The 27,801-nt window shown below is 47.7% G+C and overlaps 1 pseudogene; it reads right to left on the minus strand.

Annotated features, from left to right (window-relative positions):
- Positions 1–13,101: 13,101 nt before the first annotated feature.
- Positions 13,102–27,444, minus strand: LOC139325818 (zinc finger protein 721-like; annotated as a pseudogene).
- Positions 27,445–27,801: the final 357 nt, after the last annotated feature.

The following is a 27,801-nucleotide window of genomic DNA, read 5'->3' on the forward strand; positions in this document are numbered from 1 at the left end:
AGGTGCATTCAAAGCCTCTCAGAATGCTTTTGTTCCCACATACCAAATAAAGAGCCTTAGTCAAGAAGGGGAAAACATGCATTCTTAACCTGAAAAAAAAGGGGTATGACATGTTAAAAGCGCTACTGTGTCATTTCAAATTAGTGATGAAGCCTAACATGGGAAGATCACACGCTGTTTAACTTGCTGTGAATTCACTTGCTTTCTTAGACTTTGCCTCAGTCTTCTCCTCCTTTGATCTAGGCCTTTTCTCAAGGGGTTTTCTCGCTGGGGGAGGGGAGATGGGGGGAGGCTGGTTGTATGGGACATGTGTGAGCTGATCTTCAAAGTTATCCAGAGGAACCAATGTATCCAGTGCAGGATCCTAATCTCTACATATAGCAAAGGAGAAGAAACAACTCTTTGTAGATGATGGTTGTTGGATCCCAAGCATTTCACTATCACGATTCCAGGATGCTAAGCCACCTTGGAAAGAGTTTTTGGAGATTGTGTCCTGCATACCTGAAAGAGAAGCCAGGTTCCATCAGGGATCTTTCAACGTGGTTTTGCATGGCCAGAGCCTTTCGGCAGATGCTCCCCTTGGAGATCGGCTACTCAAAGGAGCTGCGATAGATGAGAATCACGAGATCCAAGATTTTCCCTTCCACAAGGAAAAACTATAACTATTACTGTGGAAAGGCTATCTGTGAGCAGACCCTGAGTGGGTGGCTGTTCCAGATGTTAGGGTAGTGTTAGGAGCTCATATCCTACTGTTGGGAAGTGAGGGGAGAAATTGTTATGGGAATCCTCCAACGATTTTGCCGGACACCAACTGGGAAGGTTACCAATACTGATGATGTGAAACTGGCACAGTGCAGCCGTCATAAATACACACCAGTGGCTAAGCGCCTGGATTTTGACCCCATGCCCATGGGGATGCCGGAACAGTCGTAAGTGAAAACAGGTCAAGGCCACTTTTTTCAGTGCCGCTAAAGCTTCCAAGAGTCACTAAGCAAATAGTTGTAAGTCAAGGACTATCTATCCGCCTGCCTTCCCGCAGCACCGCCGTTCACTTTCTTCCTTCTCCCGCCGCAAAACGAAGGTGAATGGTGGTGGTGATGCTCTGGGAGGGCAGGCGGACGTTCTGGGGCTGGGGCTGCGACGAGACATCCGCCTGCCCTCCTGGATCATCACCGGGGCCGCCGCCGCCCCTCTCGGTGTCAGTCTCCACCACGGGCCACCCGCCGTCAGCCTTACCAACGTACTGGCTGTGGGATGATGGGCATGCTGAATATGCCAGTGGAGGGTCTAGAACAGTGGTTCTCAACCTTCCTAATGCCGCGACCCTTTAATACAGTTCCTCATGTTGTGATGACCCCCAACCAGGGGTGGGTTCTACATTTTTTTATTACCAGTTCTGTGGGTGTGGCTTATTTTGTGGGTGTGGCTTGGAGGTCATGTGACTGGGTGGGTGTGGCTAGCTGGTCATGTGACCGGGTGGCCATGGCTATGTGTATAGGGACTACTCAGAGGGCTGAAAAAAGTCATTTCTGACAGATCCTCCCACTTTTGACTGGTCCTCACACTTATGACCATCCTCACATTTATGCCCGTGAAGCATTCTTAACCATGTCACTCATTTCACAATTGCTTCTCTTCACCATGGTGACAAGATAGGGCAAAAAACGTAAAATGTGAGGACAGTCGTAAATTCGAGGACTGGTCAAAAGTGCGAGGACCAGTCAAAAATAACTTTTTCAGCCCTCTGAGTAGTCCATATGCACAAAAGGACTACCCAGACGGCTGAAAAAAGTGATTTCTGACAGGTCCTCGCACTTTTGACTGGTCTTCGCAGTTATGACTGGTCATCATTTATGCCCATTGTACCATTCTTAACAACCGTGTCACTCATTTCACAACTGCTTCTCTTCACCATGGTGACAAGATAGGGCAAAAACGTAAAATGTGAGGACAGTTGTAAGTTCGAGGACTGGTCAAAAGTGCGAGGACCAGTCAAAAATAACTTTTTCAGCCCTCTGAGTAGTCCATATGCATAAAAGGATACAGCAATAGAGAGGGATGAAGGAAGGGAAGGGAAATTAAAGTAGGAGTGAAGGTAAGAGAGGGAAGAAGAGAGGAGGAGAAGGAGAAAGGAAGAGGAAGTAGGGAGGAGAAGAAGAGGGGGGGAAGAGAAAGTAAGAAAGAAAAAAAAGACAGAGGTGGTAGGTTTTAGGAGAAAAATTGCTGTACAATAAAAAAGATGAAAGGGAAGAAAGTCAACCCCAAACAAATATTAAGATATTAAGATAAAGAACGAATTGTTAAACTTTAAAGAATAAAAGAGAACAAATAGCAACAAATAGCAATAATTAGAAACACACATACAACGTATTTTCTTTGGACAGAGTATTTGGCTGGTTCACTGTAGGAGCCTGTAGTCTGCTATGTGTAGGACTGTTTCCTTATCTTGGATGGCAAACCTCAGATAAGGAAGGTTACTCACATGTAGGCGCCAGGAAATGGCATTAAGACCCTAACTCTATAAACAAGAGGAACAGGAGGAAAGGAAGTGGGATGTGTGTTAACCCTAGATAACATTATAAGTGCTTAAGCAAAGCAGTAATGGTTAACCAAAGACTCTAGTTACCTGGAAGATTCTGTAGCCAATGAGATGCTGCCAAGTACTCTGTAACTTGAAAGTAACAAACTATATAATGTCACTATATAAGACAATAAAGTGACCACCATATACATCCTCAACCTTTGTGTGTGTGTGGTCACTACAGTTCACAAATTTAAACAGTTGTAGGAGGTTAGCACCCACCCCTTTCCTAGAAGAATGAAATATTTTGGGAAATATTAAAAAGACAGAATATTATATTTCCCTGGATGAGAAATGGAGAAGCATATTTTACAGACAAAGCAGCTCCCACCTTCCTGCCCCCCACCCTTTGTTAATGGGCCAGAGGCAGAAAGTCAATCCTTTGTCAAAGGACATTTGCAACACAATAGCAACAGAAACTAACACAATGGGCCCCATCAAGCCATGTGATCCTGTCCACCATTAAACCATCTTTCCAAGCAGTCTCCATGTTTCCAGTGTCTTTTTCCCCACTTGGAGCAGAACCCAGAAGGATATTTCTTCCAACACAGTATTTAGTCATTTCAATTAAATTTACAATTTCTATATTTCCTTTTTACCATATTTATTCCTCATCTATTTTTTAAAAAAACCAATGTTACCCTTCATTCTCATCTCTAATCTTAATAATTTAATTCAATTTTTCCCTTCTATTCTATATTATACCCCTTCCCATTGTCATCTATTTTTATATCCATCCTCACATTGGTTAATTATGTAATACAGTTGTTTAATACAAATTCAACATTTTAATATAAATCAATTAGTTATATAACTATCTTTTTTGTATATTAATCAATATGAACATGAATATTCCAATTATTTCCATGCAATCCAATTTCTTACAAATCAATTAATTATATTTACCAATAATAATAAACCAAATAATTTCCCCCATATATTCCTCCAAACCACAACTTAACCATTTCTGCTTTCAACACAATATACAATTAATAGTATCTCAATTATTACAATTCCCTAGTTAAATAGAGCTTTTTTTCTTTTGTGTTTTAAAATCTTGAACTCTCCTCTTTTGCCCTAAATTTCCCATTGTTTGCACCTACCTTTTTTGGTGAGCAAATAAAGAAATCTCTCTCCCTGCCTCATTTTGTCACGCTGCAACAAAGACCCTTTCAGTTTCGTTTTAGCTAGGGGAAAAAAAAATTGCTCCAGCACTGTTTTGCAGCTTGGAAAACAAGAGCTTGCAAAGGAGCCTGCACAAAACAGCTGAGAGCAAATCAGCTGAGATGGGGGGGAGCTAATCAATTTATGCTAATTAACCTCTGCTGAAGCTGAAAGAGGCTGTTTTTTCTATTTTTGCAGGCACCGATCTTCTCATTTGTTTTCTTTTAACACTGATGTTGTAGGGCGGCCCTTTGAAGCCCGGCGGCATGAATTTAAACAGTTTTTTTTTTCCCTCTAGTCATCAGCTGGGACTCTGGAGGCAGCAATAAATTGGGAGTGGGCGGGGTAAGCGAACGGCAACCAGGCGATCCAACAGAGGCAGAGGGTGAGGGTGAGGGAAGGCGTGGGGGGGGGGGCGAGAGAGGGCTTTGGCAACCCCTGTGAAATGGCCGTTCGACCCCCAAAGGGGTCGCGACCCCCAGGTTGAGAACCGCTGGTTTAGAAGGTAAGCCCGATGCTGGTGGCAGAGGGTGGGCGGGAGACCTGCTGCACTCGGCTGAGGAGCCGCCTCTGGGGGATATGGGGAGGCTCTTAGGACGACTGCCTTCCGGCAGAGGTGAAGGCGGTGGTCATGTCCCGCAGCCCCCATCCAGCCCATGACGGGGGATGCACTTTCTTGGCTCTCCCGCCACTGAAAGAAGAAAGAGAGAAAGAAAGAAAGAAAGAAAGAGAAAGAGGAAGAGAGAGAAAAGAGAGAAAGAGGCAAGAAAGAGAAAGTAAGAAAGAAAGAAAGAGGGAGGGAGAGAAAAGAGACAAGAAAAAAGAAAGGAGAGGAAGAGAGAGAAACAAGAAAGAAAAAAGAAAAAGGAAGGGAGAGAGAGAGAGAAAAGAGACAAAAATGAGAAAGAGAGAAAGTAAGAGGAAGGGAGAGATAGAGAGAGACAAGAAAGAAAGAAAGAAAGAAAGAAAGAAAGAAAGAAAGAGGAAGGGAGAGAAAGATAAAGAAAGAGGAAGGGAGAAAGGAAGAGGGAGAGAGAAAGAAAGAAAGAGGGAGGGAGAGAAAAGACAGACAAGAAAGAAAAAGAGAAAGAAAAAGAAAGGGAGAGAGAAAAGAGAGAGAAAGAGACAAGAAAGAAAGAGAAAGAGAAAAAAGAAAGAAAGAAAGAGGGAGGGAGAGAAAAGACAGACAAGAAAGAAAAAGAGAAAGAAAAAGAAAGGGAGAGAGAAAAGAGAGACAAAGAGACAAGAAAGAAAGAGAAAGAGAAAAAAGAAAGAAAGAAAGAGGGAGAGAGGGAGGAAGACAGGGAAGAAAGAAAAAGAAGGAAAGAAAGAGGAAGGAAGGAAGGGAGAGAAAGAGAAAGAGAGAGAAAGAAGAGGAAGGAAGCACCACAAACCCTGACAGCAGACTTGGCTTCAGAAGACACTGAAACAGCCCAGCAATCTAGGGGTGGAAGGGATCTCGGAGGTCATCTGGTCCAACCCCCTGCTGCAGCAGGAAACCTGACATCGTCTGGATTATTTTGGTGCCTCTAACAGAGAGAAAAATTGCCAGAAAGGGGTAGGACAAGGCTGCCATGCAGAGGAAGGCAGAGATGGTCCTGGACTTATGACCACAATCGAGCCCAAAATTATGGTGGCTAAGCAAGAGCATTGTTAAGTGAGTTTCACCACATTTTACTCCATCCATGACATCCCCTGGCTCTAACAGTGAGTAAAGTGTGTCAAATTGGCCACGCCCACCCGGTCACATGACCACCAAGCCACGCCCACCAAGCCACACCCAACAGAACCGGTAGGGAACATTTTTGGTTTTCATCACTGAATGGACGTTGTCTTACCTGAACGTCCCTTTTCTGGGCGCTGCGTACACTATCCATGCATGGGTTAATCCTTCAGTGCTTGGCAAACAACTGAGTGAAAACAAAAGGCTTTTCCTCCCCTTTCCGGCTCCCAAGCCACGCCTCTGGTCCCATGATCCCCCAGTCTGAACGAAGGCGCAGCAGACAAGAATCCACACTAAGAGTAACTTATAAACTCAACTTTATTAACTCAAATCAACGTAATGGAAAAAGAACTGGTCTCAGTCATGAACAGGGGGCAGGCAGCCCTAACGGGCGGGATATGGATAGTGTACGCAGCGCCCAGAAAAGGGACGTTCAGGTAAGACAACGTCCATTTTCCTGTGCGCTGCTCCCACTATCCATGCATGGGATATACCCAAGCCTAAACTCCCTGGGTGGGAAGCTGACTGCCTCCAGAGTCCTCCTCCGTCAACACTTTCTGCAGTACTCTGCGCCCAAACGATGCCTCAGCTGAGTTGAACACATCGATCTTGTAGTGGCGGATGAACGGTGTGAGGGACGACCACGTCGCAGCTCTGCAGATGTCCACGACCGAGACTTGGGTGGCCCAGGCCGCCGTGGTGGCTGCGCTGCGAGTCGAGTGCGGTAGGATCTTGCCGGGACCCGGTGTGGAGGTCAGGTCATATGCCAGGGCGATGCAAGCCTTGATCCATCTGCTGACCGTGGCTGCTGATATCTTCTGACCCATGGACTTCGGGTTGAAGGAGACCAGGAGACCCTCCGTACGACGGAAGGGAGCGGTACGTCGAATGTAAGTGCGGACGGCGTGTCGAACGTCTAGAGTGTGCCACCTCTTTTCTCTGAGGTCACGAGGTGAAGGGCAGAAATCTGGCAGGATGAGCTCCTGGGCTCGGTGGAACCACGAGTTGACCTTCGGGATAAAGGCGGGATCCAGGCGTAGCGTCACGGTTGAATCGTGGAAGATACATAGATCCTTGCGGACTGAAAGAGCTGCTAGTTCTGAGACCCTCCTTGCACGAGGTGATCGCCAGCAGGAAGGTCACCTTAAGTGATAGGTACTTAAGAGAGCTCGAGTCTAGGGGCTTGAATGGGGGCCCGGTCAGTGCCCGCAACACAAGAGGTAAATCCCATGAAGGGTAACGGTGTACTGTGGGGGGTCGCAGGTTGGTGGCCCCATGCAGAAACTTCTTGATGCGCGGGTGGTGCGCGAGGGATTGGTACGGCGGGCATGTGATGACTGTGGACAATGCCGCTGTCTGTCTTCGTAGGGTGGCAGGGGCCAGACCTTTTTCTAGGCCAGCTTGTAGGAACCGCAAAATGTCCCGAATAGTCGCTGACGTGGGGTCGATATGCTGGTGGGCACTCCAGCGACAGAATGCCTGCCATGAAGACTCGTAGATGCGGGTCGTAGACGGCCGCCTGGCCGCCTGGATAATGGCAACTACCTCGTCTGGCAAGTTATCCTTCTTCAGGATGACCCGTTCAAATGCCAAACGGCTAATTGCAGCCACTGGGGCTCTGGGTGCGTGACTGCTCCTTGACACAGAACTAGCTGCTGTGGTGGGATCACCCATGGCTGTTCCACAGATAGTGCCACCAGGTCGGCGAACCATGGTCTCCGGGGCCAGTTCGGGGCTACCAGGAGTAGGTCTGCTTTTTCTGCCAGTAGCTTTCGAATGAGGCGCGGGAGCAGTGGGACTGGTGGAAATGCGTACAGGAGACCTTTGGGCCACCTGCAGCGTAGCGCATCGTGGTCCTCCGCTTGTGGTGTCGGGTAGCGAGATATGAAGCGGGGAAGTTGAGCGTTGGCCGGAGTTGCGAAGAGGTCTACTGCCGGGCTTCCGAAGCACGAGGCGAGTTCTTGAAACAGCTGAGGGTGGAGCTGCCATTCCGCTTGATCTATTGTTTCGCGGCTCAGCCAGTCCGCCCTCACATTGGTCGCGCCCGAAATGTGATCTGCTCTGATCGAGAGTAGGTGTCTCTCTGCCCAGCTGAACAGGTCTGTGGCCTCCCGCATCAGGGTACGAGACCTCGTGCCCCCCTCCCTGTTGACGTGCGCTTTGGCCGAGATGTTGTCGGTCAGGATTAGGATGTGATGCACCGTCGGCTGGAAGTTGCGCAGTGCCAGTTTGATCGCCCGAAGCTCTAGGAGATTGATGCTGCATTGCCGTTCTTGAAGCAACCACTGTCCTTGCGTGACTAGGTTGTGGAGATGGGCTCCCCACCCCCGAAGGCTGGCGTCGGTGGTATCAGACGGTCCGGCTCTAGGAAGCTGGACCCCTTGAGGAGCGATGGCGATGTCCACCACCTGAGAGACCGGCGGACCTGGGGAGTGAGGTGAACTTGCTTTTTGGAGTTGGCCCTTCCCGCTCGCTGGAAGGGAAGGAGGAACCACTGCAAGGGTCTCGAATGTCTGCGTGCCCACGGTACGATGCCGAAGCAGGATACCATCTTGCCGAGGAGACTTGAGAGGTGGAACAGGGCAGCTCTCCTCCCCGTCAGGGTCTGCAGGATCAGAGTTCGGATGCTCTGGACTCTGTCCGGTGATAGGAACACTTGGCCGCTGGACGAATCTATCACCGCCCCTAGGTGAAGGAGCCTGGTGGTGGGCTGAAGCTGACTCTTTGCAAAGTTTATGGTGAAACCGTGATCCTGGAAGGCCTTCATCACCATCTTCATGTCTCTGGAGGCCTGGTCGGGCGAGGACGACAGGACCAGAATGTCGTCCAGGTAACAGAGCACCCGGATCGGGACGGCTCGGAGCCTGGCTGCCACCACCGCTACCAGCTTGGTAAAGGTGCGGGGGCCCGACGAGAGTCCGAATGGCATCGCGCGATATTGGTAATGCTGGCCCGCATACTCGAACCTCAGGTACCGATGGTGATGCGGGTGAATGGGCACGTGGAGATAAGCCTCCTTGAGGTCGACCGACTGAAGGAAGTCGCCCTGTCTCACCCCCGCTAAGATGGACTTGAGGGAGTGCATCTTGAACCTGCGGTATTGAACGGACAGGTTCAGACGCTTTAGATTGAGTATGGCCCTCCAAAAAGGGTTGAGTAGAAACCTGAGCCCCGCTGGCTGTGCGGGACCGGCTCTATGGCTTTGACCTCCAAGAGGTGGGCAATCTCCTGTGACATTAAGTCCTGAAGCTCCGAGGATCGAGGGGCTGGGCAATGGACGAACCGGTGGGGCGGTTGACCGGAAAATTCGATGGATAATCCTGAAGAGATCGTACGCCTTACCCAGGAGTCCGAAGTCGAGCTGGCCCATTGTGGATGAAAGAGGATGAGCCTGCCCCCTATGGGTCCCGTGGGCCCGGAGTCATTTTCCCCTTCTGGCGGGCTTAGGGCCGGCTCCACGGAAGTTGCGCTTAGGCTGCTGTTGTCGTCCTCGCTCTCAGAACTGCTGCCTGTCGTGAAATCTGTCTCCTCCCTGGTATTGGGAGCGATGAGAGAAGGACCCCCTGGGTCCGGCGCTGGCACGAAAGGGCTGCTGGAGCGGGTAAGGCGTGTATCTGCGCTCCTGGCGCCGGTATGTTGAGGGAAGGATCTTCCTCTTGTCTTTCCCCTCGACCAGTAGGGGTTCCAGCGCTGTTCCGAACAACTCTGGCGCTTTGTATGGGGAAGTGGTCAGCTTCCACTTGGCTTTAAAGTCGGCTTTCCATGGCCTAAGCCAGAACAGCCTCCTAGTGGTAAGGGTTGAGGCCAGAGCCCTAGAAGCGAACTTGGCTGAGTTCAGAGAGCTGTCGGCTGTGTATTCAGTGGCAGCTATTATCTTGTTAAGATCTTGATGCAGCGTAGTGTCCTCAGGTGGGAGTCTGTCCTGGAGGTGCCAGAGCCAAATGAGGGACGCTCTGTTGAAGAAAGATGATGCGGTCGCGGATCTGATTGCCCAGCCTGCTGCCTGATGAGCCTTGCAGAAAGCCCCCTCCATTCTCTTCTCCTCTGCTTTGAGTGTCTAGCGGGTCGGTGGAGACCAAGGAGTTAGAGGATAGCGTTGCCACTGGTTGGTCTACTGAGGGCAGCGCCAGGAGGTCCTCCAATTCCGGGGCTGAGCAGTAGAGTTTCCTCTCCAGGCTGCTGGGCGTTGCCAGGGAGGCCGGCTGCGCCCAGGGGTTCTGGATGACCTCCGTAAAGAGCTGAGGGCAAGGGTTGAAGTCCTTTTGTGGCTTTGATGATTGGAAAAGTGCGTCATGAGGACCTGCTGTCTGCGGGGTGGTAGTTGCGACGTCCCCTGGAACTCCGAGGTTGGTTGTGAGCCGCGCCTTATGGAGTAGAGACTTGAATAGCGCCGGGCGAAAGAGGCCTGTAAACGCCGGGGTGTCCAGTGCCAGGCCCTCGTCTTCCGATAGCTCCATCTCCTCAGGCCCCTCCTCCGCTTGGTCTGATTCTTCAGACGACGAGTCCTGCCCTTGATCTGGGTGAGGATGGGGTTGCGGGTGATGCTGCCGTGCCTGGGCCGGTGCGGCTTGTACCTTTGTCTGGGAAGCCTGCTGCATGCTTGCTGTGAGGAAGGACGAAAAGGCCGAGAACATGGCCTGGAAATCCATTGGGGCTGTCACCCCTGCCTCCCCGGGGCTGCTGGTCTGCCCTTGAAGGGGTGGGGGTTGCCTCCCTGGCCCGAAGTAGTTGGGCTGGAGAAGGAGTCATTGCGGCCTCCGGTCCGGTCCCTGGGCCTGACTCTAGACGGGGGGGTCGTGTGTCCCAGTCTGGTCACATCTGGGGTTCTTGGCGTGACTGCAATGTCAGCCACTGAAGTAAGTCCCAGCTCTATGTCCCCTGGGGGGGCCTGTGCTGGTCCCAAGGGCCCAGACTCTCTGGCTGGGGCTCCTGAAATCGCCCTGTGCGCTCTCTCCCACTGCCGCTCGAGTGCATTGTGCCTCCTTAGGGCGTCCCTGTCCCGGATGGGTAGGGAGTCTTCTGATGCGGCTCTGCTGGTTGCGCTCTCGTGTCTCCTCTTGGATTTCTTTTTCCCCCCCTTTGAGGTTTTGCGTGGGGGGGGTGAGCTCCAGCTCCATATCCGAAGACGGGGGGGAGCGAGACATTGCCGCTTCTGCGACGATTGGGCCGGCCTGGAGCTGCGCTGAGCCTTCTCCCCAGAAGAAAAAAACGCCCTCAGACGTGGAGTGATGGAGGGGGGGTTTGTAGCCGGCTCCCTGGTGGTGGAGGGAGGCGTAGGCTTAAGGCTCTTGCCAAAATGGCAGCCCGAGGGTCCGTCAAAATGGCGCTGGCACGTGGTGCGATCACCCACTGTGCCAGTCTTCAGCGACGGACTCACAATGGCGGCCCGAGGGTCCGCCAAACGCCGCGCGTTTCCCCTTGCAAGCCTTTTCCGTAGTGCAGGGGCAGGCTGCTTGCGTTTCGGCGCTCCTCCTCTTCGCGCTTCTGTCCGGTGCCCTTCCGGCGAAGCGCGGCTCCCAAAGTAGCGCTGCGGTCTGCGCCACGTGGTCTGAGGCTCCGGCCCCGACGCCCAGCTGATTAGCGCGAAAACCGCTTGGTGAGCGTGGCGCGTGGTGAGCGAAAGGGGCGAGATGCTGTCGTGAGCCTGCCGGTCAGCTGGGGAGCACGAACGAGAGCGGCGGCACCAAGGCGGGAAAGGAGCTGCCTTTTAAAAGTAAGCCAGCCGAGCTAGCGGCGTGAGTAGCTTAGCTCCGCTCCCCCCCTTCTTCTGATGCACGTGTAGTAGTAATCTGTTAAAGAAAAAGAGCCGCGAAAAAACAACAAAAAAATCTATTCAAAATTAACTAAAAAGCCTAGACGCCCTAAGGAAAGGGAAGATTAAAGAAACTAGGAAACAAAAGGGAGGACTATCCCCACAGAGGTACTATACCTTCCTGGAAAACTGTGGAGCTCCCAAAATCACTACAGTGTTTGCCAGCAACTGAGTGAAGACTGGGGGATCATGGGACCAGAGGCGTGGCTTGGGAGCCGGAAAGGGGAGGAAAAGCCTTGTTTTCACTCAGTTGTTTGCCAAGCACTGAAGGATTAACCCATGCATGGATAGTGGGAGCAGCGCACAGGAAAATGGGACAGTCGGTAAGTTAACAGCGGGTAAGAGGAGGAGCCGCTGAGGACAGACATGACAGCTGCTCTTAAAAAATTATAATTTTCTCTGTCTAGGACCGTGGGGTTATTTGAGTCTCCCTTCCCAATAGGGACCTTTTCTGTGGTCTTGGTCTGCAGTTGAGGACAGTTCTGGGCGGCAGCAAAGAGACCAGACTAGAAAGAGGACTGAAAACACACTGGAGACTTTGGCGTTTCCTGAGAGGTTTTCCAAACTTTCTGAGACGTTCAAAAGGCAAAAGAATCAGGAGTTGGGGAGCATCTATTGCAACCAACGCATTTTATGAAAAGGCAGATGCTTTCAGGAGCTGCAGCATGCAACCCAACTCCTGATTTTTTTCACCATAGAATATCACTTCAAAAGACTGGAGTTTTGAAAGTACCACACAAATACGGAAACCAGGAAGAAAGATCCAAGTCAATCTTGGGTAGCCCGCATTTAAACATTTCTTGTTAAAATGGTGTTAAAGGTGAACAAAAAGCTGTATAGATCTAGAACCGGGCCAATATTCTGTTCGGAAAAGATGCATTGTATGTTTGTTTGCGTTTAAAAAATAAAAGAAAATTTTATTACAAAACCCAGACAAAATGAACAGAAGTGATTGATGGGCATAATGGGCTGAGGGTGGCCATGGGGAAAAGGGGAATGAACTATGCCAAAAGTAGGGGTATTGTTTCACCAAATAATCTCAATTTACTGTGAAATCACTTGAAACTGACCCAGGGGGCAAATTTTGATTTACAAGTAAATTTCTTCTATCTAACTGAAACAAATTAAAACGGCAGGGACAAAATTTCTGCATGTAGCCCGTGTTGATTTTAAATCTACAGTTGATTCCATTTTGAGAGAAATCATTATGAGGAACTTGGAAAATGCAGTACAAATAGTTTTTCTCACCTCCACTCCTGCACAGGTCAACTGACCATCTATTTACACCTGTCTCAATCCCTGGGCCCAGAAAGAAAATAAAGTACAGGATAGGCAGAAAAAGGGTTATAAAGTGAGAGATGTACCCAAGCCTCCTCCAGCCCACCTACCCCCCGCGATCCAGAATGGCAACATCCCAATCGGGATTTAGGGATCTCTTGTAGCGGTTTCTGCTGGAAGACAAGGAGACCATTGAGAGAATCCAATTGACAGGAGTTTCAGATGTCTGGGGAGGGTCTTACATGGTATTGATATTTGGAAAACCCATATAGATTATATCAAACAATGACAGGGAGCAGCTCTTACACACCCACAATAATAAAGGCTAAATTAGCCCTAGATTCACCCAAAGCACAGGTGAATTAGGCAACAGGTGGGATGTCCATTTAAAGGCACCTTATTAAGAGTATTAAGAGATTTCCCTGAATGAAAAGAAGAAATCCAGGACACAGAATCGGGTTTCATTTTATACTCCACACAATAAAAAAAGTACAAAACAAGGGTTGATTTCCTTGAAGAAATCATTCTGCTCAGTTACAGCTATATCAGAGACATGGACAGTAACATCCCATAATATTAAGTATAACCACTGAAAAGAGCATTGCCTTAAAAGGAGAACGTTCACTCGGGAAATGGCATCACGAGTCACAAGAGTCTATGGTGAAAAGGTACCACATTAGCCAGTGAAACATCTAGCATGTAAAATTGAAAGTCCATTATTATTCAGCCTGGGAAAGTCCATTATTTGGCTGTTATTATTCATCCTTCTTAATATCTCTTTTACTCAACCCTCTTCTTGGAATTATAATTATCAGAAATATCATTGTTCTGTTGCTTTGTAGATACACCGAGAGTTGCTGCACTCAGGACAAATTCCTTATGTGCCTCTTTACACTTGATGAAATTAAAACATGCAAATTCAATTCAATTGCTGGGATTCATTCTGAAGGTCTTCTCACACTCATGTTTATAATTTTTCTCCTCTGTGAATTCTTTGGTGTCGACAGAAGCTACTATGTTCAATAAAGCTCTTTCCACAATCGAGGCATTGGTTTCTCTCCTGAGTGGATTCTTTGATGCAGGTGGTTTTTCTCCTGTGAATCTTTTCATGTCTATACAGAATTCCTCTCGTACTAAAGCTCTTTCCACACTTGAGGCATTTAAATGGTTTCTCTCCTGTGTGGATCCTTAAATGCCTTTGAAGATCTACATTTCTTTTGAAGGATTTTTCACATTCTGGGCATTCGTATTTCTTTCCTCCCTCCTGGATCCTTTGGAGATTCCTGGGTCTTCCTAAGGACCCTCCACCCTCCAGGCACTTATTCAGTTTCTCTTTCCAGTAAATCCTTTGATGTCTATAAAGATATTCATTCAGACTGAATCTCTTTCCACACTCAAGGCATTAGTATGGCTTCTCTCCGGAATGGATACTTTGATGACTATTAAAGCTGTTCCTATACTTGAAGCTTTTTCCACACTCAAAGCATTTAAGTGGTGTCTCTCCTATGTGGATTCCTTCCGGCACTGAGGTTCCCTTCCTCCCTCCGGGATCCTTCTGGGCTTTTGGGGTCTTCCAAAGGAGCCTCCGCCCTCCAGGCATTTCTTTGGTTTCTCTCCCCAATGGATCCTTTGATGTCTATAAAGGGAGCTCCTCTGACTGAAGTTCTTTCCACACTCCAGGCACTTATGCGGTTTTTCTCCTGAGTGGCTCCTTTGATGTTTATAAAGGTTGCTCCTCAGACTGAAGCTCTTTCCACACTTCAGGCACTTGTGAGGTTTTTCTCCTGAGTGGATCCTTTGATGTTTATAAAGGTCGCTCCTCCGACTGAAGCTCTTTCCACACTCCAGGCACTTATAAGGTTTTTCTCCTGAGTGGCTCCTTTGATGTTCATAAAGGTTGCTCCTCTGACTGAATCTCTTTCCACAATCCAGGCATGTATGAGGTTTTTCTCCTGAGTGGCTCCTTTGATGTCTATAAAGGTGTCCCCTCCGACTGAAGCTCTTTCCACACTCCAGGCACTTATAAGGTTTTTCTCCTGAGTGGCTCCTTTGATGTGTATAAAGGTTGCTCCTCTGACTGAAGCTGTTTCCACACTCCAGGCACTTATGAGGTTTTTCTCCTGAGTGGCTCCTTTGATGTGTATAAAGGTTGCTCCTATGACTGAAGCTCTTTCCACACTCCAGGCACTTATGAGGTTTTTCTCCTGAGTGGCTCCTTTGATGTGTATAAAGGTTGCTCCTCTGACTGAAGCTCTTTCCACACTCCAGGCACTTATAAGGTTTTTCTCCTGAGTGGCTCCTTTGATGTGTATAAAGGTTGCTCCTCTGACTGAAGTTCTTTCCACACTCCAAGCACTTATGAGGTTTTTCTCCTGAGTGGCTCCTTTGATGTTCATAAAGGTTGCTCCTCTGACTGAAGCTCTTTCCACACTCCAGGCACTTATGCGGTTTTTCTCCTGAGTGCCTCCTTTGATGTTTATAAAGGGTGCTCCTCTGACTGAAGTTCTTTCCACACTCCAGGCACTTATGAGGTTTTTCTCCTGAGTGGCTCCTTTGATGTGTATAAAGGGTGCTCCTCTGACTGAAGCTCTTTCCACATTCCAGGCACTTATGAGGTTTTTCTCCTGAGTGGCTCCTTTGATGTGTATAAAGGGTGCTCCTCTGACTGAAGCTCTTTCCACACTCCAGGCACTTATGAGGTTTTTCTCCTGAGTGGATCCTTTGATGTGCATAAAGGTTGCTCCTCTGACTGAAGCTTTTTCCACACTCCAGGCACTTGTGAGGTTTCTCTCCCGAGTGGATTCTTTCATGTGTATAAAGATTTCCCCTCAGACTGAATCTCTTTCCACACTCAAGGCATTTATGAGGTTTCTCTCCTGTGTGGATCCTTTGATGTATATAAAGATGTCCCTTCTGACTGAAGCTCTTTCCACACTCAAGGCATTTATGAGGTTTCTCTCTTGTGTGGATCCTTTGATGTATATAAAGATGTCCCCTCTGACTGAAGCTCTTTCCACACTCCAGGCATTTATGAGGTTTCTCTCCTGTGTGGATCCTTTGATGTATATAAAGATGTCCCCTCTGACTGAAGCTCTTTCCACACTCAAGGCATTTATGAGGTTTCTCTCTTGTGTGGATCCTTTGATGTGTATAAAGGTTGCTCCTCCGACTGAAGCTCTTTCCACACTCCAGGCACTTGTGAGGTTTTTCTCCTGAGTGGATCTTTTGATGTTTATAAAGACTGCTGCTCTGACTGAAGCTCTTTCCACACTCCAGGCACTTGTGAGGTTTTTCTCCTGAGTGGATCTTTTGATGTTTATAAAGGCTGCTGCTCTGAAGCTCTTTCCACACTCCAGGCACTTATAAGGTTTTTCTCCTGTGTGGATTCTTAGATGGCTTTCCAGATAGTCGGTTCTTTTGAAGGATTTTTTGCATTCTGGGCACTGATGTTCCTTTGCTTCCTCCTGGATCCTTGGGGGCTTTCGGGGTCTTCCGAAGGAGCCTCCGCCCTCCAGGCCCGTCTCGGGGTCTCCGCCCGTTTCCTCCTCCCCGCTTCGCTCTCCAGGCAGCCGCTTTTTCCGGGCTCCCCCTGGGATCCTCCCTCCTGCAGCCCCAGAGCCCCCCGGCCTTTCCCCGCCATCTCCCGGGGAAGCCACGCTGGGACTGGGCAGGGCTGCTCCGCGGGGCCCGTTCTCCTCCTCCTCCTCCTCCTCCTGGGCGGCGCCTCTTTCCTGCATCCGCCGCCATCCTCGGTCCTCCTGCAGGGGAGAAAGAGAAGAGGGTCACGGCTGCGTCCCCTTCCCTCAGGGGAGGCCCAGGCCCAAGCCCCCACCTCCCACGGGCCTCCCTCCCAGCGTCTGCCCACCAGACAAGGCCTCGGGCGCCCCGGCCTCTCCTCCCCCCCGCAGGCCTCCCTTCTCCTGAGAATCCTCCCGGACTGCGACTCCCGGCGTCCCCGGCGTCCTACCTGCATCAGGACGCATGCGCAACCGAATCGAAAAAGTTTTTCCGTTGCCTCTGTAATTCCGAAAGTGTGGGCCAGAGCGGCCTTCCTCCCTTCCTTTCGGCCAGGCTCCGCCTCTTCCTCCTGGCACCGCCCCCTGTAGCTCGGCTGTTTTGATCCGATTACGGAAGTCGGGATGAAAGCGCTTTTCCCGCCGTCTCGCGTTCATTTGCATCGGGGCAGCTTCTACGCCATCTCATTGGCGGGCGTCGCGTAGCCACGCCCCGTATTTGACTCTGCAGCGGCCGCCTTCCTGACTTTCCTCCCGTCTCGGTTCCTCCCCTCGCTTGGCTCCTCCCCTGCACCGCTGGCTCCGCCCCTCCAACCCCCCCCCAGCCGCTCGTCTTTTCGGAATTGGGGGGGGGGCGAATGGGGGATTCCCAAAGGGGCTGCAATGGAGGGGAATGGGCGGAGGTTTCCCTCGCCGGCCTCGGCTTTCGTGTCCCGGAGCCTTTCCTGCCTCCCGGGAGCTGCTCCCTACCCCGCCCCTCTACGCCTGCAGCCACCTGGGCATCTCCTGGTGGTCCCCTTTCCTCCTGGGGGGAGAAGGGGGGTTGCAGCTGGGTCTCCCCCCCAGTCCAGGTGCTCCCTGGCATCAAGACCCGCTTCTCTCCCCGCTGGAAGGAAGGGGAGAGGTCGCTGTCTTTATTCCCAGCCTCAAAGAAGCCTTGAATGTAGAGATCCTTCCCTGAATTATAATGATTGTGATTTGAATTTACTGGCCACCTGATCCCCGGAGACTCCTGGCACTTTGCAAATGTTTAGAAAACTTTTGTTGTTGTGGGACACCTGCATTGTGGGAGGGGGTGGCGGGACAAATCATTAAGGAAAGAAGATCAAATGATTTCAGAATGCACTTCCCCCCCCCCTCCATTTTGTTTAGGAACTTCTGGGTAGTTTATCTCTTATTTTCCTTTTGTGGAATTCTTTCCATGGTACCTGAGCATAGTCAAAGTTCAGTCCACCTTCCTGGGTGCTTACCTGGGCCAACCTCCCTTCTCATTCTGGACCCTTCGACTCTCTTGCAATTATTTTCCGACTTCCCCAGAAGCAAAGATCTTACCTCTCAGAAACTACTTAGCCAGGATGTTGGATCTTGCTTACAAGAAAAGCCCCAAAGCTACACAGCTAGAAGATGAAAGTAGAAACGTGGCAAGACACCCATCACCTGGGGTAGGCAACCGGTGGAGTGAGATTTAGCAATTTCGCATAGCAAGCATAAAAATTCCGGGTGGGGGTAATCCAGGTAACCAATCCATATTATTAGGGTGAGGGCAAGGCGGTGATTCACCTTTCAATATAACAATTGCTATAAAACTAATCTGGGCCTTGGCGGCTTTCAAAGCAGGGTCCTTCTATATTAGTAGTGAAAGGAAACAATAATAAGGATATAATAAATAATATTAGAATATGATATACTGGTATACAAGATACTGTAACCATTAGGTTCCTGTAATACATATATGCTTTTGTATTTGTATCGCATATATTATGCCTTTATGTATCTCCTGTAAGAAACACATTCTGTTATTAGGCCTCTGTAATGTCTCTGGTATTTGTCAAACATTTGTTCCTGCCATTTGGTCTGAACCCATATCCATCTTCTTCCTGTTTTTCTCCTGCCATCTAAGAGCATGGTAGGTATCTCAGCTGGAACTGCAGACATCATCATCCAAGGGATAATTTACACTTCAGCTCTAACTTACACCTTTGATCTCAATAAGCTCCTTCCTTGCAGAAGCAGGGGGCCAAATGAGCAATTGGGAGAACAAAGGAAGAGAGAAGGCTAATTGGGAGGCTTCTATTCCCTTGCAGGGCAACAAGGAATACACAAAGCTAAACTAGGAGGCCAGAATTGGGTACTAAGCTGATGTCTCTGAGGGTGTAAAAGGACGCCATACCTTCCCCAAGGGGTGGCTATCTCCTCGCATGCATTGTATCTGTATGTTCCGGATATAGTCCCACCCAGTATTTTGTTTTTGGCCATAAATAAAATCTGCTTTTTTTTGCAAGCCTCGTCTTGAGTCTCTCTCTTTGGCATTCTGGTGACTCAAGTATATTTTGGGACGTTACAGTAGCAAAATAAAAGTATATTCTTGTGTCACACCTTGTGTTTGGCATTCAATCGGCTTCGACACCAAGCTAAGGCCCAATTTTCTGGACAACACAAGGTTGTCACACTAGGATCGAACTCCCAGCTTCTTGATCGTGAGGCGAGAGTTCCACCTCGCGGCCACTGCACCACTCTTCCTTACTCTCTATACGACGTGTCAGAATTCAGTTAGATACTCTACGTACCCCATTATAGAATTGGAGATCTCCAATACAGGTCATCTTCAGAACTACAATTGGGTCTATGGAAGGAAGTTAAGCGATTTGTAAAGCAAATCGTAGCAGTCATTAAGGGAATCCTGAGAGTCACTGCAACCATCGTAAATACATGCGCTGGAATTTTTACGTGATTGCGGGGAATGCTGTGACCGTCGTTAAGTGCGAGGACCGGCTGTAACTCAATTTCCATGTGGTATCTTTGAATAATGGCTAGATGAATGGTTGTAAGTCAAGGACTAGCTGTGTACCTGTAGCTCAGGGTTGAATCGTGGGGTCCTTGGTGCTCTCCGAACTTGGTTGGCTTTTGCAGGTTCCATGAACCAAGTAGGTAACCTCGTCACTGCTAGCAAGTCTTGGGTTCTCTCTGTTTATATATATACACCTGCCAGTGTTTGGGGGGAAGGATGGGATCCTTGATAGCTCCTTGATTAGGGAATTGTGGCTGCTAAAAAATGGCGCCCACTTCCAGAGCAAGTCCAGGAAGTCCAAGGGGCGATTGAGCCTGCTCTCCTTCCTGAATACGATCTCCAGAATCCCAATAGAGGAGGATGTTTGAAGAGAGCAGCTGCTTTGGCCCTCAGCTTCTCTATATAATGGAAGCCGTGGTGTCCCTGAAGTGGCTGCCGTTTTGGAGTTGACACAAATCATTGCGGCTGTTCTCAGAATGGTGCCCGCTTTCAGGACAGCAGCACGAAGCCTCTTTGTACGAAGGCCAGGCATTGGAACGGCTCCTTCCTGAAGGGATCTACTGCCAGTTTGGTCTAGTAGTTAAGGGACCAGGCTGGAGAGCAAGAGACGCCGAGTTCTAATACACCTTGGCCATGGAAGCCACCTGGTCTGAGCCACCACTCCGTCTCAGCCCAACTCACCACGCAGGGTCCTTGCAGGAAAATGAGGAAAAAAATGTGTTGGGTATGTTCACCGCCTTGCAAAAATAATAAAAGTGGGATATAAATAAATAAAAATGAGTAATGACGGGCAGATGGGGATGAGGCCATGGGAACCCAGGAGGACAGGAAAGCAGGCCTAAGGCCTTTGGGGACCGAGTGGGGCCAGAAGCAGTGGCCAGGATGTCTCAGTGTGCGGGAGGTCTGGGGCAGGCCACTGAAGTGTGGGCTCTATTTGAGCCTTTAGATTATGTTATCTACCTTTCCCAAAAAGTCATCTGACACTAAGCGGACCACTGAGAGAACCCAATTGACAAGTTTAGTGTTTCAAATACCTGGGTATGGTTTTGAAGAGCACTAACATTCCAAAAACCCGTAGAAGTTATTTATTTTGTATGGCGTGGTAGAAGGCAGCATTAGTGCAAAAAACAAACCCAACATAAAAGCAGCATACGAAATGTGTATCAAAATATAAAACACCAGAACAATTATTTAAAAACCACACAATATGAATGAATATAATTGTGAATAAAATTACGTCCTGAGCGCTTCCTGGAGTGGCTAAGCCTATGGCCGGATATCTGGATCATTTAGCCTTTGGACAGCAGAACCCTCAAAATGCGGTCCTTCTGGCAGAGATCCCGGGAACCTTCCGAGGGAGCAGTCTGTCGCAATATGATGTAAACTTTGGAAGTCTTTCGAAAACCACAGTTAATATCAGCTCCAATCCTGGAACCTTGTTGTGGTGCAGTGGACTAAAAGGAGCCTTGGTGGTGCAACGGACCAAAGTGCTGTTAAAGTAGCATTTAGCTGCCAGCTGCCTGCAATTACTGCGAGTTCAAATCTCACCAGGCTCAAGGTTGACTCAGCCTTCCATCCTTCTGAGGTAGGTAAAATGAGGACCCGGATTATGGGGGCAACAAGCTGACTTTGTATAAAAAAGAACACCGCTTGGGGGGGACGAAAACCCTACTAAGCAGGTATATACATAAGTATTTATGTATATAATTATAATTGTATAATTATAATAATTATGTATATAATAATTTAATTATTTTAAATCTATTTTTAATTGTACTTTATGTATAAATGTTTTATTTTGGCTGTTCACCGCCCTGAGTCCGAAAGGAGAAGGGTGGTATAGAAATTTGAATAATAAATAAATAAATAAATAAATAAATGTGAAGGCTATTGCTATAATGCATTGTAAGCTGCCCTGAGTCTCCGGAGACTCTAATAAATAAATAAATAAATAATAAACTAATAAATAAATAATAAACCTGCACCAACCTTGGTTCTGTCCAGTTTGTGCTTAGAATATCAAAGGCAGAGGTCCATTGTACTGGATCAGACACTGCATTAAACAGACCTGAGTTAAAAGTTGCCCATTCCTGGTACCATGCTTTCTCAATTTCAAAGTCTTCTCCAATTGCTGTCCAAGTGGGGTGCAGGGTAGGCTAACCTCCTTATGGTGCACCCCAAGCAACAGGACATTATTCGGCTACTGAGCCTCACAAGGATCTTCCAGCAAGAAGCAGCAGCATGAAAAACAAAAATGAAGGTTATAATAAACAATGAGGAGTTCTTTTTTTTTTTTTTTAAATTTTAAACAAACTTTATTCATATTTAAAAAAAAGACATTTAAAACAATTATAAGAAAAACTGAACAAGTTTTTCTTAATCAAACACACAAATTACAAGTACATATACTATACATATATAGTGCTCAATTTCCTCTATCAACTACTTTCTAATGTTATACATATATATATATATATACACACAGTGACTATATTTCCTTCTATATCTCTCTGACAGTGCAGTTGTTTATTTACATTGATTTCTCCTAACTTTCATCTCTAAGCATTCCCTCTCTCTGACTTATCCACTGGTACCAGCTATTCCATATTTTAAAATAATTTGAATCTTCCTTATCCTGTAATTTTAGGGTTAATTTATCCATCTCTGCGCATACATAGATTTTCTGTATTACTTCCTGATCAGTTGGCAAACGGTCAATTTTCCAGAGTTGTGCCAATGCTAATCTTGCCGCTGTTATAATATGGAGTATTAGGTATTTTATGTCCTTCCTAATATTTTTATTGATCATGCCGAGTAAAAAGACTTCAGGTGTTAATTCAATTTCGTGATTTGTTATTTCTATTATCCATGTTTTTATTTTGTTCCAATATTTTTTGATTTTTGGGCAAAGCCACCAAGCATGGTAAAAAGTTCCCTGTGCTTTTTTACATTTCCAGCAAACCGGGTTCACATTTGGATACATTTTTGCTAACCTTGCGGGTGGCAGATACCATCGGTACCACATTTTATAATGATTTTCTTTGTATGGTACCGATTTTGTCATTCTATAATTATCTTCCCAAGCTCTTTCCCAATCTTCTAATTGTATATTATGCCCTATGTTCCTCGCCCAGGCTACCATCTGCCCTTTGACCAACTCTTCTGCCAGATCGAATTCGAGTAAATATTTGTAAATTTTTGAGATTAGCTTCCCTTCTTTTGATTCTAATAGTTTGTCTAATTGATTTTGTTTTAAATCTATTCCTTCTTTCTCTTGGTCTTTTCTGTATCTTACTTTTATTTGCGAGTAGGGCCACCAGTCTATTTCCAACAATGAGGAGTTCTTTCACGCCCAGGCAAGGAATTCAATTCTGCAGCATTTAAGTTCTTTAAGCCATGGTGGCGCAATGGTCAGAATTCCGTATGGCAGGCTAATTCTGCTGATTGCCAGCAGTTTGACAGTTCAATTCTCCATCCTTCCGAGTTCAGCAAAATGAGGAACCAGATTGTTGGGGGCAATATGCTGATTCTGTAAACCGCTTTGAGAGGGCTGTATAGCGGTATATAAGTTTAAGTGCTATTGCTACTAAGGCAAAAGTTATTAGCCATGTTTTTTCTAGTGCACATCCATGTTGTTCTGATCATTGATTAAGTTTTTGATAGCATCACTTTGTGGAATGGAAGACATTGTGTTCATATGTTTATATCCTCCTTACGTCAGATACTCTTAGTACAATGGGAGCAAATATGACACTGTTGCCATTAGTGAAACACGGTGGGATGAAACCCAGAAATTTTTCAAAACAGACGTAATAGAAAAGGAGGTCGAGTTGCACTTAAACAGCTGCACCTTTGCAGACATTCAAAAAAGAAAAGAAGAAAACCTCTTTGAATGAAGTTGGGTTCATATGAAAGGAAAAGGGAATGAGGTTGCCATAGGTGTATACTACGCACTACACAATCAAAGGAACTACAGGCACCTTTGGCTAAGCATTTAGCTGATTAACAGGAAGCATAGAAATGGGGGACTTTAACTATCCTGACAACTTGGAAACACCTAGCCTTGGCACCTGCTGTGTTTCCCCGAAAATAAGACCCTTATATTTTTTTGAACCCCAAAATAGGCGCTTGGCCTTATTTTCGGGGAGGTCTTCTGGGGCGCGGGGCACAAGGCGGGGCTCCTCTTGCCGTCTTTCCTGATTTCCAGCTCCGTCTTCCTAACCCTAATCAGAGGAAAATAGCGGAGACCAGCTACGCATGCGGTTTAATATTTTTGGGGACGTCTAATTTTCAGGGAAAGAGGCAGGGTTGAAATGTAAAATTTGTTACTACCGGTGCTGTGGGCGTGGCTTGGTGGGGGGGGGTTAATGTGACTGGGTGGGCGTGGCCAACTGTTTTTTTTTTTAAACTTTTCAAAGCATTTTTTCTAATGCTTTGAAAAGCCTCGGCTGATCTTTGGCCAAGAGGTTGCAGAAAAAAATGCTTTGAAAAGCCTCTGATTATCCCAGCTGAGCCATGCGATCATCAGAGGCTTTTTTTAAAAACTTTTAAAAGCATTTGTTCATCGGAAGAGGTTGTACAAAAAATGCTTTTAAAAGTTAAAAAAAAAAGCGTCTGATGATCGTGCAACTCAGCTGGGCATGGTGGGGGGAGGGCACAGGGATTTTTGCTACCGGTTCTCCGAACCACCCACCACCATCGCTACCGGATCAGGCAATCTGGTCCAAACAGGGAGCATTTCACCCCTGGAAACAGGGTAGTGGGAGATTGAAGAGGTCCCTAACGGGTCTTATATATTTAAAACATTCTTATAACTGCCCATCTTTCAGTCAACTCACTGCAGCTCCCCAAAAGCCATTTTAAAAACTATCCCAACACATTAAAACACAAAACACTGAATATAAAAACAAAAACAAAAGTCGGGTGCCAATCCATGCCAACTTCTCATTCTCTAATCTCCCAGCGCCTGGGTTTTCTAGGTGTTTAAGGCTAGAAGGGTGGAGGCCTTTTTAAAATATGGCTCGTATCTCACAAAGCTTCGTTGGCCTTAGAGTCCCTTGTAGCTGTTTCTGCTGGAAGACAAGGGGACCATTCAGGGAATCCAACTGAGAGCTTCAGATGCTTGGGGATGGTCTTACATGGTAGGGGTATTTGGGAAACCCATAGAGATTGTATCAAAGAATGGCAGGCAGCAGCTCCTTTACATGCACAACAATGAAGACCAGATTAGCCCTAGATTCAGCCAGGGAAAACTCTTGCTTCAATTAGACACCGAGTGGGTGGACCATTTAAAGACAATTTATTAGAGGATAAGAGATTTCCCTTAATGAAAAGAGGGAATCCAGGACACAGAATCGAGTTTCATTTTATACTCCACACAATAGAAAGGGTACAGAACAAGAGTTGATTGTGTGGAAGAAATCAGAATGGATAAAAGATTTTTTTAATTTAACATATTTTTTTTATTTAAATCAGATTTTTTTTTATTGCATGGAAGAAATCATCCTGCTCAATTACAGTTACATCAGACACATGGAAAGGAACGTCCCATATTAAGCACAAGCATTGAAATGAGCATTGCATTAAAAAGAGAACGTTCACATGGGAAATGGCATCATGAGTCCTGTAATTCTGTTGTGAAAAGGTATAATTTCAGCCAGTTGAAACATCTTGTATGTACAATTGAAAAAGTCATTTATTAATGTTATTAACCCTAAGAGCTTGTGCACTTGGGACAAATTCCTAGCGTGTTTATTCACACTTGACCAAATTGAATACACCATTCAATTCAATGCCTGAGATACACACTGTGACTGAAGATCTTCTCACTCAGGCATGTTTATCATTTTTCTCCCACGTGAATTATTTGGTGCCGATGGATGCCTCCACGCTCAGTAGAGCTCTTTCCACACTCCAAGCATCTGTAGGGTTCCTCTCCTGTGTGGATTCTTAGGTGGCTTTGAAGATGGTCATTTGCTCTGAAGGATTTTTCACATTCTGGGCATTGATATTTCCTTTCTACCTCCTGGATCCTTTGGGGACTCCCTGGTCTTCCGAAGGACCCTCCACCCACCCTCCAGGCATTCATATGGCTTCTCTCTGCAATGGATCCTTTGATATTTATAAAGGTTTCCCCTCAGATTGAAGCTCCTCCCACACTCCAGGCATTTATGTGGTTTTTCTCCAGTGTGGATGCTTAGATGTCTTTGAAGATGATTATTATTTTTGAAGGATTTTTCACATTCCCCGCATTTGTACTGTTTTTGTAAATGGATCCTTTGATGTTTATAGAGGATCACTAGAGCTCTTTCCACACCAGGTATTTATATGGTTTTTCTCCTGTGTGGATTCTTTGATATTTATAAAGGTTGCTCCTCAGACTGAATCTCTTTCAACACTCAAGGCATTCGTATGGCTTCTCTCCCAAGTGGATTCTTTGATGGGTATAAAGGTTTCCCAACTGACTGAAGCACTTTCCACACTCCAAGCATTCATATGGCTTCTCTCCGGAGTGGATTCTTTGATGGTTATAAAGGTTTCCCAACTGTCTGTAGCTCTTTCCACACTCCAGGCATTCATATGGCTTCTCTCCCGAGTGGATTCTTTGATGGGTATAAAGGTTTCCCAACTGACTGAAGCTCTTTCCACACTCCAGGCATTCATATGGCTTCTCTCCGGAGTGGATTCTTTGATGTTTATAAAGGTTGCTCCTTAGACTGAAGCTCTTTCCACACTCCAGGCACTTATGAGGTTTTTCTCCTGTGTGAATAATTAGGTGGCTTTGAAGATGGTGATTTTTTTTGAAGGATTTTTGACATTCCGGGCACTGGTATGTCTTTCCTTCCTCCTGGATCCCTTGGGGATTCCAGGGTCTTCCGAAGGACTCTCCACCCTTCAGACATTTATTCAGCTTCTCTCGCCAGTGGATCATTTGATGTTTATAAAGGTTGCTGATATGGCCAAAGTTCTTTCCACACTTCAGGCACTTATAACGTTTTTCTCCTGAGTGGATCGTTTGGTGTGCATAAAGGCTGCTCGTCTGACTAAAGCTCTTTCCACACTCAAAGCATTTATAAGGTTTTTCTCCTGTGTGGATTCTTTGATGTCGATCATGGCTGCTCTTGTGAGAGAAGCTCCTTCCACACTCAAAGCATTTATAAGGTTTTTCTCCTGTGTGGATTATTAGATGGACTTTAAAAAGGTAGCTTCTTTTGAAGGTTTTTCCACATTCTGGGCACTGACATTTCTTTCCTCCCTCCAGGATTCTTTGGGGACTTCCGAAGGACTCTCCACCCTTATCTGGCTTCTCTCTCCAGTGGATCCTTTGATGTCGATAAAGATTTCCCAAGTCATTGAACATCTTTCCACACTCCAAGCACTTATAAGGTTTTTCTCCTGAGTGGATCCTTTGATGTCTATTAAAGTTGTTCCTACAGTTGAAGCTCTTTCCACACTCCAGGCATTCAAATGGATTCTTTCTTGAGTGGATCCTGAGATGGTTTTCCAGATTTTCATTATTTTTGAAGGTTTTCCAACATTCCGGGCACTGATATTCCTTTGCTTCCTGCTGGATCTTTTGGGGCTTTCGGGGTCTTCCAAAGGAGCCTTCGCCCTCCAGGCATTTCTTCAAATAGAGTCTTTGATGTCTATAAAGGTTGGTCCTCCGACTGAAGTTGTTTCCACACACCAGGCACTTGTGAAGTTTTCCTCCTGTGTGGATTTTTAGATGGCCTTTAAGCAAGTCCTTTCTTTTGAAGGATTTTTTGCATTCTGGGCACTGATGTTCCTTTGCTTCCTCCTGGATTCTTGGGGGCTTTCGGGGTTTTCCGAAGGAGCCTCCGCCCTCCAGGCCCGTCTCGGGGTCTCTGCCCGTTTCTTCCTCCATGCTTCGCTCTCCAGGCAGCTGCCTTTCCCGGGCTCCCCCTGGGCTCATCCCTCCTGCAGCCCCGGAGCCCCCCGGCCTTTCCCCACCATCTCCCGGAGAAGCCGCGCTGGGACAGGGCAGGGCTGCTCCGCGGGGCCTGCTCTCCTCCACCTCCTCTCGGGCGGTGCCTCTTTCCTGCATCCGCCGCCATCCTCCGTCCTCCTGCAGGGGAGAAAGAGAAGAGGGTCACGGCTGCGTCCCCTTCCCTCAGGGGAGGCCCAGGCCCAAGCCCCCACCTCCCACGGGCCTCCCTCCCAGCGTCTGCCCGCCAAACGAGGCCTCGGGCGCCCCGGCCTCTCCTCCCCCCTCCCACCCAGGCCTCCCTTCTCCTGAGGACCCTCCCGGACTGTGACTCCCGGCGTCCTACCTGCATCAGGACGCATGCGCAACCGAATCGAAAGTTTTCCCGTGGCTTCTGTAATTCCGAAAGTGTGGGCCAGAGCGGCCTTCCTCCCCTTTCGGCCCAGCTCCGCCTCTTCCTCCTGGCACCGCCCCCTGTAACTCTGCTCTTTTGATCCGATTACGGAAGTCGGGATAAAAGCGCTTTTCCCGCCACTTCGCGCTCATTTGCATCGGGGCAGCTTCTACGCCATCCCATTGGTGGGCGCCGCGTAACCACGCCCCGTGCTCGACTCTGCAGCGGCCGCCTTCCTGGCTTTCCTCCCGTCTGGGTCCCTCCCCTCGCTTGGCTCCTCCCCTGCGCCGCTGGCCCCGCCCCTCCGCCCCCTCCCAGCCGCCCGGCTTTTCGGAATGGGGAGGGCGAATGGGGGATTCCCAAAGGGGCTGCAATGGAGGGG

This window comes from Pituophis catenifer, unplaced genomic scaffold (genome assembly GCF_029215685.1).
Source record: "Pituophis catenifer annectens isolate HBS135680 unplaced genomic scaffold, rPitCat1.0.hap2 SCAF_17, whole genome shotgun sequence".
NCBI classification, from domain to species: Eukaryota; Metazoa; Chordata; class Lepidosauria; order Squamata; family Colubridae; genus Pituophis; species Pituophis catenifer.